This window comes from Lagenorhynchus albirostris, chromosome 2 (genome assembly GCF_949774975.1).
Source record: "Lagenorhynchus albirostris chromosome 2, mLagAlb1.1, whole genome shotgun sequence".
NCBI classification, from domain to species: domain Eukaryota; kingdom Metazoa; phylum Chordata; class Mammalia; order Artiodactyla; family Delphinidae; genus Lagenorhynchus; species Lagenorhynchus albirostris.
In genome coordinates this window covers 139,800,950-139,815,010 of record NC_083096.1, presented here as the reverse complement: position 1 = coordinate 139,815,010, position 14,061 = coordinate 139,800,950, and the positions used below count along the sequence as shown (strand labels likewise).

At 45.4% G+C, this 14,061-nt stretch overlaps 1 long non-coding RNA gene across 1 annotated transcript; it reads right to left on the bottom strand.

Annotated features, from left to right (window-relative positions):
• Positions 1 to 618: 618 nt before the first annotated feature.
• Positions 619 to 13,418, bottom strand: LOC132516171 (uncharacterized). Its single transcript, XR_009539277.1, has 3 exons — positions 13,096 to 13,418; positions 8,469 to 8,635; positions 619 to 2,154 (listed from the first exon to the last, which is right to left on the bottom strand). It is a non-coding gene; the product is annotated as an uncharacterized LOC132516171 (long non-coding RNA).
• Between the last annotated feature and the right edge of the window lie 643 nt (positions 13,419 to 14,061).

Below are 14,061 nucleotides of genomic sequence, written 5' to 3'. Positions count from 1 at the left end.
TAGTGCTGTCATATTTGTAGGCAGAGAGGGGACTTGCCCAGTTACATGGCCAGTGTCAGGCTGAACTGGGATGGGTCCAGGCCCGGTCTCTTTCCAAGGCATCTTGCTGCCCTGGGGAGGGCTCTGAGGGCTTTCTTTCTATCCAGTGACTGATGTTTTGAGCTTTGATTTAGGATCAGTTCTAAGACACAATAGAAAGCTTATTATTGGGCTTCCTGGTGGTGCAGTGGTTAAGAATCCGCCTGCCAATGCAGGGGACACGGGTTCGAGCCCTGGTCTGGGAAGATCCCACATGCCGTGGAGCAACTAAGCCCGTGCGCCACGACTACCAAGCCTGCGCTCTAGAGCTTGCAAGCCACAACTACTGAGCTCTTGTGCCACAGCTACTGAAGCCTGCATGCCTAGAGCCTGTGCTCTGCAACAAGAGAAGCCATCGCAATGAGAAGTCTGCTCACCACAACGAAAAGCAGACCCCGCTCTCGCTGCAACTAGAGAAAGCCCGCATGCAGCAATGAAGACCCAACGCAGCCAAAAATAAATAAACAATAAATTTTAAAAAAAGCTTATTATCTGAGGAGAATGAGTGACAAAGGCTGTCCTTCTTCATACAAATATCTCTTTATTTGATCTCATCCCCATACAGCACTGTACAATAGGTATCTTCATGTTATGGATGGGAAATACACATGAGTATATACATGCCACACCTGGAGGCCTGCTCTCAGAAGATGCTCAATACATTTTAATTCCCTCAGTCCTCTGGGCGGGCGTAGTGACTAATGGAGATGTCTGCGTGGAAATTTATCTCCCACTGACCTTTCTTCCCTCCCAGAGTGAGAAATGAGAAATGACGACCAGGAGAGAGAGAGAATCACCAGCTTGGTGGGGCCCCCAGGGGGTTAGGGCTGGATGGGAGGCTGGTGGGTGGCCTGCTGCTGGGTGGGACGAGAATACATTGAGGGGCACCCATCTGTCTTGTCCTTTGACATTTGGGGTAAACTTGTACATGCTTCTCACTCAGCAAAGCATCTGTGCTATCTGCTTCCGAGAAGAATGTCTAAATAGAATCCAGGCAGGCTGGCTTGAGAGGGGTTCTGTACCAGCCTGGGAAATGTAGGCGGTGGGGGGGCCGGGGGCATCAGGATGGCCTCAGCCCAGAGGGGTGAGGCTGGGAGGGGAAGTCAAGAAGACTCTCGCTTGGGGAGCAGCCATCAAGGCCTGCGGTATTGGGTCCAGGATCCTTTCTGAAATTTGCTAAAGTCGGTTTTAGGGGAAGTAAAAGGGAGTTAGTTCTATTTTACCAGGGATGCAACTTACAAAAGGGCATGGTATAGCACACTGGTTCAGGGCCCTGTCTGTTGAGCCAGGGTTCACAGTTCAGCCACTCTTCTCCCTACTACCTGTGTGACCCTCAGCAATTCTCTTAATCGTTTTTGTGCCTCTTTCCTCATTTGTCAGATGGAAGAATATTGCTGTCACTGGTTTCATAGAGTTGATGCGAGGCCTATCCAGGAAACGCTCAGCACGGTGCCTGGCACATAACAAGCCTTAGATACATGTTGTCATAATTATTGCTATAATTTAGTACTTACTGTGTATCAGGTGCTTTACATGCATCAATCTCTTATTAAACCCTCGCAACTCATTCTCCCACAGAGAGCAGTGGTCTTAGGTGTGGACCCTGATAACCTAACTCCAAAGACTTTGTGCTTTCTCCTGGGCCAGGCTGACTCTCAAATGCTTTCAGTCTCCATCTGAAATCTCTTTCTGGAAATGTTCCCCACTTGTCCCCGTTGATTGAGAGTGTGGAGAGATCAGTGAGAAGGCTACCTTATGGGCACCCAGTGCGCTAAGACAAGCTTGGAGTCCACCATCCCATCTCCAAGGCCAGCGTTCTTGGCTGGATGAAATGGCCCCATGTACACAGACTGCTGTCAGACTCCATGGCTTGCCTCCTGTCTTGGATTGGCAGCTGTGTGGCCGCAGGTGAGTCCCATCACTTCCTCAAGTTTCGTTTCCCTCTGCCATTACCATCTTCACAGCCTCATGGTTGGCTGGGCAGCTCAAGGGGTCTCTGACATGGAGAGCTGCTCATAGATGCAGTTTTGCAGAGATTCCAAGGGGCCTCAGTTATTGTCATTCTTTGAGATGTTTCTACAATAAAAAAATGGAAAAAAAAAAGACAAACAACATTATAAAATAGGATGTGCTTAAAGTCAGACAATGATCATCCCCTGTTTCTAATCCTGCTGGAGCATGTCAGGGGCTGTACATATCACCTCTTTGGAGCCTACATGGAACATCTAATGTGGCACTTTGGGCCTGGGGGTTGGGGCCAAGGTCCTACCTGACCCCTCTGAGACACGTCATGGGTTAGATCAGCTGCTGCCCCCGGCCAGGCCTAGACTGACCTCCTTAGGTGGGGCTGTGTCTCTGTTCCTCAGAGTGTCTGGCATAGCAATGTTCGAGTATCTGTCAGACAGAAAGAAATTGACCTTCCCTCCTTCTCGTAGGATGCCTGGAGTCTCCGAGCTCCCTGCTTTTTGTCATCAACTGGCTGACCACATCTCACCATTTTCTTCTATGCCTGGTTCAGGTTCAGGATAAAGATTGCTGTGTCTGTGGTGCAATCACCACCCCCACCCCGCACACCCCCGCACCCACCGTGTGCTCTCAGCTTTTGGTATAAAGCTCTACCTACAGAGGCCTAGAGCTGCAGGGGCGTAGGAGTACAGAGATACACTCCTGGGATAGTGCTGTGTCCTGGACGTGAGAGCCGGCGACCGGAGCTGGAAGCAGCTCAAACCCGGAGAGCAGATGTGATGATGACCTAAGAGAACGAGTGACTAGCCCAGAGCCTGGCACACAGCAGTGTTTATGCATGAAGGAATCAGTGAGTGAAGCAGCCCTGGGCTCTGGCTTCCAGGACCCCCTTGGTGCACCCTCAGGCACCCGTCCTGCCCTCAGTCACAGCACTGGCCCCACATCGTGATTGTTCCTCCCTCTGATTGTGAGCACTGGTACAGGCCTGGTGTCTTGTCTCAGCATCTTCAGCTCCCAGCACTGTGTCTGGTCCATAGTGGGTGCTCCATTCCTGGTGAAGCGATGACTGAATGGCTGGTCCTACATTTCATTCACCCATGGCTGCAAATTGGAGGAAAAAAACCAGGCACCGGAGCTCACTGTCGTGATCGCAGGCTCAGTCGTGCTCCTTCCTGCGTCATGAGATTGCATTAGGTAACCCCAGGCAGCATGAGGAAAGTTCTGGGAAGGGCAAGTTGGGAGTCACGGGGAGACTGTTCAGCAAGCATCGGCTACAGATACAGCCTGGGGTAGATGAGTCAGCTCTTCAGAAGACAGAACAAAAACAGAATGGTTTGGAGAAATCATTGTTTTCTTGCTCAACTTACTCTCTTGGTCCAGAATTGGTTCATCTCTTAAATGGCCAGTGGGGTTCGTCCTCATTGGAGGAGGGACATATATTAATAGGAACCCATCAAGGTTATGTGGGGCAAAATGTTTCCTAAAGATTCTATCCTGGGGCTTCCCGGTGGTCCAGTGGTTAAGAATCCATCTTGCAATGCAGGGGACTTTGGTTCCATCCCTGGTCGGGGAACTAGGATCCCACATGCTGCGGGGCAACTAAGCCAGTGCACCACAACTGTTGAGCCTGTGTGCCACATCTAGAGAGATGCCCGTCCACTGCAACAAAGAGCCCATGAGCTGCAACGAAAGATCCCTTGTGCCACGACTAAGACCCGACGCAACCAAAAAATAAACATTAAAAAAAATATTAAAAAAAAAAGATTCTATCCTAAAGTCCTCATTTTACAGAAGAGAACTTTAAGTCTAAGAGTTAAGAAATTTGCTCAAGGCCACACGACTAATCAATAATTATACTACTTGCTATGATTTATTGAGCACTTCCTGTGAATTAGCCACTAATATTATTATGATAAGGTTGCTGGTTAAAATAACCTTATGGATTGGGTTTAATTATCCCCATTTGACAGAGGTAGAAACTGAGGCTCAGAGAGATTAAGTAACTTGCTCAGTGCTACCTTGTTAGATATTGACAGAGCTCGGATGACAATCCAAGTCTTGCAGACTCAGAGCCTGTGCTATAGAGGTTATTAGTCAGCAGAATGTATACATTGGAATCCCCTCTTTTATAATCTTTTATAATCCCTTAATTATAAAAATTATTCATGCCAGAGCCCCACTTCAGACCTGCCAAATCAGAACCTCTGTGTAAGTTCTGCTCCCTAAGTGATTCCGATGTGCTTGCATGCTTGAACACCTTGGCATAAAAAACTCACATTCTCTCAGCCCTAGGTTTTCTTATCTGAAAAACAGGGGACCCAGAGCTCTTTTCAAGGACCTGAAAGAGCTTATGCATGTGAAAGGGCCCAGCACAGTGTCCGTCAGGGGTGCTCTGTAATTGCAGACTTCCTGGTCCCGGCAACCAAGGAGTGCCTGGAGGGCCTCAGGTCTCTTGTGTGTGTACATGACCCCACTTTGCCAGAGACCCAGAACACTGTTTTCTGGGCTTCGGGGTTCAGTTTCCTGATTGTTTGTTATTATTCTTAATAGAATTCAGGAGGAGGCCATGAGTGGGCCAGACATCTGTGATAAATCTGCCAGGGTTTTTACAGGAAAGATTTCCCAAGTTCACTGTATCCTATATTTCTTGCTTTTCTTTCCACCTACAACCCAGCCAGGAAAATATCTTGCTTGAACTGAAAGAAACCAGCCTATTAGCCTCTGGTGAAAGTTGACTTAGGGAATACGAGTGTCATATAATGTAGTGACTGAGTGTGAGGATGTTCAGGGCCTTCTTTCTGAAACACTGACCTGAAAGGGAAAGGGAGTATTTGTTGCAAACCTTCCTTGTTTCAGTCCTGGTGCCAAGTGCTCCACATGTGTTATCTCATCTCATGTAGAATCTCCCTAATGGAGATGTAAGCAATATTATTATCCCTATTTTACAGATGAAGAAACTGAGGCTCAGAGAGTTTGCATGACATGACCAAGGCCCAACAGCTAAGTGAGCAGGTCCAAAGCCTACAGTCTTCTCTATACCACACCTATCCAATCAGGCCTTCTGTTTCCTCTAATATTTTCTAATAACCTTAAATTAATTTTTTGACAAAAGCAAACAAATTTTAAAAGGTTGTACCCCCCAACCCCCCAAATAGAAATCTTTCTAAGATTTAGTGTTCTTGCTATACTCGGTATCCCTGGAGCCTGGCACCACGCCTGACTCTAGTAGGTGGGCCATAAATGGTTGGTGATTGAAGGGACAAATGGGCCTGCCAGAGTCCTCCTTTCTTTCCATGGGGCCTCCCTGTGCCCGTTTTTGCCTCCACTTCAAGCTCCCTCCCATTGTGTCTGGGTCTGCTCCCCTGGGAACTTTCTTGCTTTGTGGCAAGTCTGGAGCCCAGCGCTTCCCCCTCTTGTGCTTGGTCTGTTTTAGGAATAAGCAAGCTCCTCGGGTCCCCTGTGATATTCATGGGACAAGTCACTTTTATTCTCTGGATTTCCATTCTAAGATGTTAATAATTATTAAATATATGCCCAAGCTTTAGTTTTAATACATTTAATAATAATAATAATATGTAATTTTTTCCTATGTCCCAGGTGCTCTGTTGAGCATTTCATATACAATATCTTGAATACTCACAACAACCCCATTGTAGTGGGTTGAATAGTGTTCCCCCCAAAAGAAATGTCCAAACTCTAACCCCCAGTAACTGTGAACGTGACCTCATGTGGAAATAGCGTCTGCAGATGTAATTAAGTTAAAGATCTTGGGCTGGGATCATTCTGGATTTAGAGTGGGCCTTCCATCCAATGACTGGTATCCTTATAAGAGAAAGGAGAGAGAGATTTGATATGGGGACACAGAAAGAAGACCATGTGAAGACGGGGACAGAGATTGGAGTGATGAATCTACAAGCTGAGGAATGCCAAAGATCGCCAATGGTTACCAGAATCCTGGAGAGAGGTGTGGAATGGATTCTACCTCAGCGTCTCCAGAGGGAACCAACCCTGCCAACACCCTGAATTCGGACTTTTATGTAGCCTCACGAACTGTGAGAGAATAAGTTTCTATTGCTTTAAGCCAGCAAGTTTTTGGTAATTTTTTTATACCTGTAATACAGGAATGATTTTTAATTTTATAGATATGAAAACTGAGGCTGAGAAAGAGGTTATGACTTTGTCCAAGGTTACAGAATTAGAAAATGCCCCAGACTGGTTTCTAACTCATTTCAGGGCTGGCTTCTTGGACATGCCACCTGTGCAGATTAACGCTCTGTTGTGTTTTCTTGAAATTCTTAATTTTTGAACAAGGGGCCTTGCGTTTTTATTTTGCACTGGGCCCTTCAAATTATGCAGCCGTTCCTGACTGGGTCTCTCTGGTCCTCAAATGTCTGCTCTTTCCTTTACCATCTGCAGGGTCACAGCCACGTACATCCTCGGTCTCTGTCGGTCCCCACAGCCTCATTCCCAACCAGTGTCCCCATTGTGGTAAAAGCTAAGGCCCCCAAAGATGTCCTTGTCCTAACCCCCAGGACCTGTGAATATGTTACGTGATATAGTAAAGGGACTTTGCAGACATGATTAAATTAAGAATCCTGAGATGCGGAGATTGTGCTGGAAGATCTGGTGGGCCAGAGGTAATCGTTAACAGTTCTTATAAGAGGGACAGAGGAGTTAAGAGTCCAAGGAGAAAGCAATATGATGACAGAGCAGAGATGGGAGTGATGCACTTTGAAGATGGAGAAAGGGGCTGCTAACCAAGAAATACAAATGGCTTCTAGAAGCTGAAAAAGGCAAGGAGATTCTACCAACAGAGCCTCCAGAAGGAGCCAGCCCTGCGGACGCCCTCACTCTAGCTCAGTCGAACTGAGTTTGAAGTTCCAACCTCCAGAATTGTAAAAGAATAATTTTGTTTTTAAAGCCACTAATTTTTTTGGTAATTTGTTATAGCAACAAAAGGAAACTACTTCACCCTGCTTTGAAGACTCCCTCCTACCCTCACCTTTAAATCTGCAGAAGAAAAAGGAATCATTCTGGAGGTTTTAGGGAAGAGTAATAGAACTCTAGTTCAACAGAAAAACATTCAAAACATTTACATAACATTTCTATATAATTGTAGAATTCACAAATTTTCAAAGGTTTTCAAAGATTTTCAAATTCCTTTTCTTGAGGTTCATTTAATATGCAAGAAAAAAGATCTCAATATTTACAGTTAAATCATGAAAATTATCAACGCAAAACAATAAATATTAGTTTAGAAGTCCAAAGAATATTAAGGAGTGTGTCTTTGAAAAATCTCTCCATGCTTGTTTTAATCTTTCATTATTCTGAAAGGGAATATGATTTTAATATTTGTGTTATTTAATGGTCAGATTTCTGACTAGTACATAAAAAGTAGTTAAACATTAACAGATTGCTTTAAACATGAATTTAGTATAAGCCCCCTTTAGTTAAAAAAATGAATGAAAAGCAATCATCAAAAATAAACTAAAACTAAAAAGAAAAAAAAATTGAAAAAGAAACCAAAGTCCATTTTCCTTGATTTTCAAGGTTACTTGTCACTTAGATTTTGCCCAGAGTGCCTTCCACATCTCCCACCAGCTGGCTCACACAAGCTATGCAAAGGTATGCAGCTGCAAAAGCATGAATTTCAGATTAGGCTGTGTTCCACAACTTCCTATCTGTGTGAGTTCAAGCAAGTTACTTCATTGGTCTGTGTCATATTATGTCCGTTTCACAAATGAAGAAATTAGTCCTCAGGGCTGGGTTGTAGAAGAAATGAATCAAGTCTAGCATGATGTTCTGCACATCACAGGTGTTGGAGATGATGCTGTCAAGTATTAACTGCTGTCCCCTCTTCTTTTCAGAGAGCAGCCAGCATGTTGTAGACTCACTGGAGCATGGTTGTTAGGGAAGAAACACTGATTTAAAAAAGTCACCATTAGGATTTCTAAGTAGGCATTTGAAGCTCCTAGCAGCAAACTGTCTATACAGAGGACAAACCCTGGATCAACTCAGGGCCTGCAGTTTACGCATTAAACAACTGAGGATCCAGGGGTGGTGCTGTTGTCTTACATAAAAAGAGCTCCAACCTTTCTGAGTGTGTAGAAAGATGGAAGAGCTGAAGAGGAGGGGGCCATAGAATGAGTCTCTGGTCCAAGTGTTATCTTGTCCCTCTTGAAGATATAAGACAGAGAGTGAATGCATCCCCAGATGTGTTTGATGAATCCCAAAGAAGGGGTACCGGGAGCTTCTGGCCAGCATCTGACTCCTCATTCTGGGACGTCGTGAGCCCTACAAGGATCTTCCTTCACTTTGTCCTGGATGAGTGGAGTGAAGATGTAATGGGATATTTGCTTGCTTCTTTAACTGAGCAACAGGTAAATAACAGTAGCTTAAATGAGATAAAAGGTTATTTCTGTCACCTGAAGTTTAGACTAATTGGTCCGGGAAGGAAAGGCAGCTCTGTTGCATGAGTCCTTCTTTCTCGTTACTCTGCTACGTCCTTAGGGTGATGGTTCGGTCTTCTCGAACCATCTCAACCACGAGAGCTGTGGTTAGCTCTCCTCTACCACATCTGCACTTCAGTGAGCTGGAAGGGGGAAAAAAGAAGAGGGGAAAGAGAAGCAAGTTGCTTCCTTTTCAGGGCATGACCAGTGTTATATGTCGCTTCTTTTCACATCCTATTGGCTGGAACTTTGTCACATAGTCATCCCCAGCTGCAAGAAAGGCTTGGAAATGGATTCCCTAGCTGCATGGTTATTAGACAGGCTGAAACTTATAGTATATTATAAGGTGGGACCTTATAATTAATGGGAATCAGGGTAGAATGGATATTGGGGACAATTAGTAATCCTGCTACAGAGAACCCACATAGAACAGCAGATATTTCTCCATTGAATCAGGTGGGGTTCAATCAAGGAAGTAGAACCATTATAACTGTTACGAAATAAAGGATTTATTTTAGAAACAAGACCTTACACAGTTGGGGGAGAAGCTGGGGAAATAAAGGTCTGAACTGGGAAGTTGGAGGATTAGAGGAAGGTCTCTAACCAACACTTCTGAGACCAGTGGAGGCAGACCAGTGAGGGAGAATGTGCTAGATCTTCAGGACCTCTCATCTGTCTCTCACCTCAGCTAAATACGACGACCTTAAGAGAGTGACGGCTGCTGCTTTACTTCCGCTTCTAAATCTCGCATCCTTTTCTCTTTTGACCAATTCTAACCTGAAATTGTATAGGAAAAGCTATTGTGGGAAATGTAGTTGTAGCTTAGTCAAGTTGACACAGTTACACACCACAACATTCATGTTGTCCAGAGCAGTGGAGGTGGGTATGACATTGACATGGAGCATGTCTGGGGATTGCAAGGCTGGGCGAGGGATGAAGGGCAGCAGGGTCTGCATGGGTCACGTGGGCAACACTTGTCTCTATGGAGGATGGTGCTGAGGATGAGATATCTGCCTCCCCGGCCCTCTCCCCAGTGCCTTGACATCACGTACCAGCCCCTCCATTCCAACGTTCCTCACTGCATCAGGACTAAGTTGCCATCTTGGGGCTGGTCTGGGAGGGAAGAAACTTTGACTTGAGAAAAACCTAGTTAGTTTAAGAAAAACCTCAATTTAATTATACTAGGATTTCTGCTCTTGGGCAGAATATGGGCTTAGAAGAAAAAATAGGGTACTTTGTAGAAAAATAAGTTGCATTTCTTATACACTTGAATATGTAAAGTGAGAAATTCACATATACTAAATAGGTAATCAACAAGTCTTACCTGCCTCCTTCCTTTTTGCTGGATCCAGCCAAATCAAAGGATACCATTTAATGGGGCATGCTCTGGCTTTTGCATGTGTGCTTCCTTGTTTCATGAATGCTCTTTCTTTTATCACTTTGATTGTATTTTAAGCAACCCCACAGTGCATTTCTCCTCAATGACTCAGCTCACATGAACACCTTCTCTGTTAAACTCTCCTGCCCTGCCTCCTCTGTGTGCCCTAAGGAGTTCTGTCAAATGCTTGTGTGTGTGCCCGATCCAATGTAATGTCTCCCAAAGTAAATTGTGAGCCCCCTTGCGCAGGGCCCTCATTTATACTGAGTCTCTGTGTACCAGCCCCAGGGAGCAGCCTCAGTGAACACTTGTTGACCATTTGACTGGATGGACCTTTCTCCAAATTGTGAACAAACAAATCAGATGACTGTTCTGATCTGAAAAGAACACTGTTCCCTAATTGTGTAAATATAAAGTATACACACACACACACACACACACACACACACACACACACAGAGTTCTCTGCCGATATCATCTGATGGTGTTGATAAACATATAAACCTTCTAAAACTGTATGTAACAGGAATCTATCTTTGGTTCTTCAAATGTTAACTATGAATTATAGCTCCATCTCATTTTATTTTCTCCAATAACCCTCTTCTCATGTCCTTTCCTCTTGCTTGTACTGCAGAGAAACACCTCTTACTTCAGGCATTTGTTACGGTATTAATTTCCTATGGCTTCTGTAACAAAGTACCACAAATTGAGTGGCTTAAAACAACGGAAATTTGTTATCTTACAGTTCTGGAAACTAGAAGTCTGAAATCAAAGTGTCATCAGGGCTGTACTCCCTCTTAAGGCCTTAGGGAAGAATCCTTCCTTGCCTCTTGCTAACTTCTGGTGGTTTCTGGCCACCCTTGGCTTATAGATACATCACTCCAATCTCTGCCTTTGTTGTCATGTGGCCTTCTCACTCTCTCCTGTCTTCACGTGACTTTCTAATAAGGATACCAGTTGGATATAATCCAATATGACCACATTTCTACTTGGTTACATCTGTAAACACCCTGTTTCCCAATAAGGTCATGTTCACAGGTACTAGAGATCAGATATGCAACCTATCTTTTGGGGACGTGACTCATCCCACAACTGTCCCCATAGTTTATGTTCTTTGCACCTGGAGGCAGATGTGTTCCAAGCTCAGATATTCCCAAGGACACCTGCAGCAAGCCATTGCATCAGTCCCAGTGGATCCCTGCCAGAGCAGGGCAGAATCCTGTCCTCTTGGCCTTTGAAGAGCAAAGTGGCCAGTAGGGCAGGGGGTTGAGGTCCTGCTTCTGAGTGTCCCTCACAGCCTTGTGCATGAAATTGCACAGTACTTGTTGTAACATGGTAGAAAGTACAGAGCCCTGGACATCGCATTTGCTCCATCACCAAAAAGCTGTGTGACCAGAACAAGCTACTTCTCTGAGCATCAGGTCATTACTTAGTTAGTCCTATTTGAATGAACTTACTGAGCATTTGTCATGTGCCAGAATAGGGGTGGGGTCCTGGGACACAGAAATAATTAAGATTATGTCCTCAATGAACCTGGCATCTAGGGAGGGATAAATCACTCACCCATGAGGTCCCACGAGGATCAAGGCTCTCTGTGGTTCATGTAACCTGCTGTGTGCACGTCTGCGGTGAAGGTAACTCATGGAGTTCAGGCCTGGAAGGACTTGTGACCACACAACTGCTCCTCCATTGGGCCTCCGACATCGCTAAGCACAGCCACTTGAAATTCAGAGAAAAACGTTCACTTTTCATTTACTTGTTCATTAATTTGAGCCCTGATCATGTACGAGGCACAGGGCTAGGTCCTGAAGATACAGTGCTGAACAGAGCAGGTACAGGCCCTGATCCAGGGAGCTTACAGTCTACAGGAGACACAGACATTCCACAAGGGGCAAGTTCTGACATTCCCAGGAACTCCTGCTTTGGCCTTAAAGGACAGGTAATTTTTTTAAGGTTCTCAGCCTTGAATCTTGTCTTAGTCTGCTTGGCCTGCTATAACAGAATACCACAGCCTGGGTGTTTTATAAACAAGAAAACTTATCTCACAGTTCTGGAGGCTGCAAAGTCCAAGATCAAGGTGCTTTCCTGATTAGGTGTCTGGTGAGCACCAACTTCTTGGTTCATAGATGGCCATCTTCTCACTGTGTCCTCACATGGTGAAAGGGGAAGGGAGTTCTCTGGGGTCTCTGTTACAAAGGCACTAATCTCATTCATGAGGGCTCCACCCTCATGACCTTATTACCTTCCAAAGGCCCCACCTCCAAATACCATCACATTGGGGATTAGGTTTCAACATATGGATTTGGGGTGGGGGACATAAACATTCAGTCTATTGCACATCTCAATAGATTCCAAATATACAAATTCAGTCTTCTGACTTTGTTCAAGAATCTTTCCCATCTTATTAAACTGGTCCATGTAGGAAGCAAGGATGAGACCTGCGGTTATGCTACTTGAACAAAGTAATATCTGGGAAGATACATAATAAGGGGTAAAATGTTAGCAAAGAAAAGTAGTTCTCATTATCAGGGGCCATCTGGATATATTGTGATGCCAGTGTGTGTGTGTGTGTGTGTGTGTGTGTGTGTGTGTGTGTGTGTGTGTGTGTGTGTATGACAGAGAGAGAGAGAGAGAGAGAGAGAGAGAGGAGCAAGCACATAAGCTGCTGTGTGGGTCCCTAACTCTAGACCTTGCCTTTCCTAGAAGTTTTTGGTTCGAGTCTTGGCTGGTGTTAGTGTTGTAGGAACCCCCATTGAGGTTCCTCTTCCACAAGATGCACAGGATATCTGCCCACTGAAAGTAGTAGAGACTTCACTGTTATCTAGAAGAGCACTTTCCATTGTTGGAAAACCCTCCTCCCTCCCCTTCCCTTTCCACATTCATCCTCTGAGCAACCAACATGTGCCCCATTAGAAAAGAAAAAGAAGGTGGGTCCCCTGTCCTTAAGGAGCTCACTGATGTTTGAGTGTCTCAGATAAGTAAACAGAAGATGACAAGCCAATGCAGTCAGTGCTCTGCTTGGGCATGGTGGTGCCCCGTGCTCCTCTCTGAGAGAGCAGCTGACTCAGATAGGGCACCTGGGAGGCCTCCTGGAGGAAGTGATCCTGGCTGAGTCTTGAAGGATGAGTAGGTGTTAGCAGAACAAAGGGGAAGGAAATTCCAGACAGACGACACAGTAGGTACAAAAGCACAGAGCCAGAAAACAGTAAGATGTATCCCACCCACCTGTAGACCCCAAGTGGGGGTGAGGCTCATCCAGGAGACCTTTCTTCTCTTCTCCTCCTCCTTACCTCCTCTCCTCCCCCTCTGCCAGCATTGTGGGTAAATTGTTCATCCACTCCTCAGATCCCAAGACAGGGAGGTAAACTGATGAACAGTGCTGGGGGGATCACTGTATATGAAAAGGCCATGCATGGGAGTGTGGCTCTCTGCTTTGCCCTCCTAGATCCAGGAGCAGGAGGGAAGCCAGGGCCCAGCCTGCAGGGAGGAGACCCAGCCTCTTCCCCTTTCGTTCAGGCATATGCTCGAGGACTTTCAACTCTGGCCTCTTGTCCCCCACAGTTAGCTGGCTGGTGGTATGATCCCAAGATCTGAATTTGGACCCAAGACATTCAGAAAAAACTCCAGCAAACTCCCCTTGGAGGGTTTGCGTCCAAGTCCAGCTATTAATATCGGCTTTGGTTTTTCACATGTAAGAGAGCCTAGGCAATCCTACATCCCTTAGTCTGATAAAAAACAAGTGAACCCCACAATCATTCTTAATGCCATCTTTTGTGTGTGCACTGGCATTCAGCCTTGTCCAGAAAGCCTTTCCTTACTTCTTTTTTTCCAGCTGGATCAACCAGATCTGACCCCCGACTCAAGCCAAATTCCCATAGCCTTCTTTTCTTCGTCCGCTTACCTCATTCTGTCTTGTGTTTTACTGGTGTTGACATCATCTTAGCATCTGGAGGAGGGCTCACATTGTATCTCTTTTGTATTCTCCACCACACTGAGCACATTCAGGACAAATACTTCATACGTATTTATTGGACTCCACTTTTTCCTGGCAGAGAAAGGGGAAACTAGCAACAGTGTAACTTATGGTTATGGGCCTAAGGCGACCATGATTTCTTTACTCACGCATCCAACAACTGTTCCTTGAGGACCAGGAAGGAGGCAATTTGTCAGCTGTCACAAACTACCTGTCCT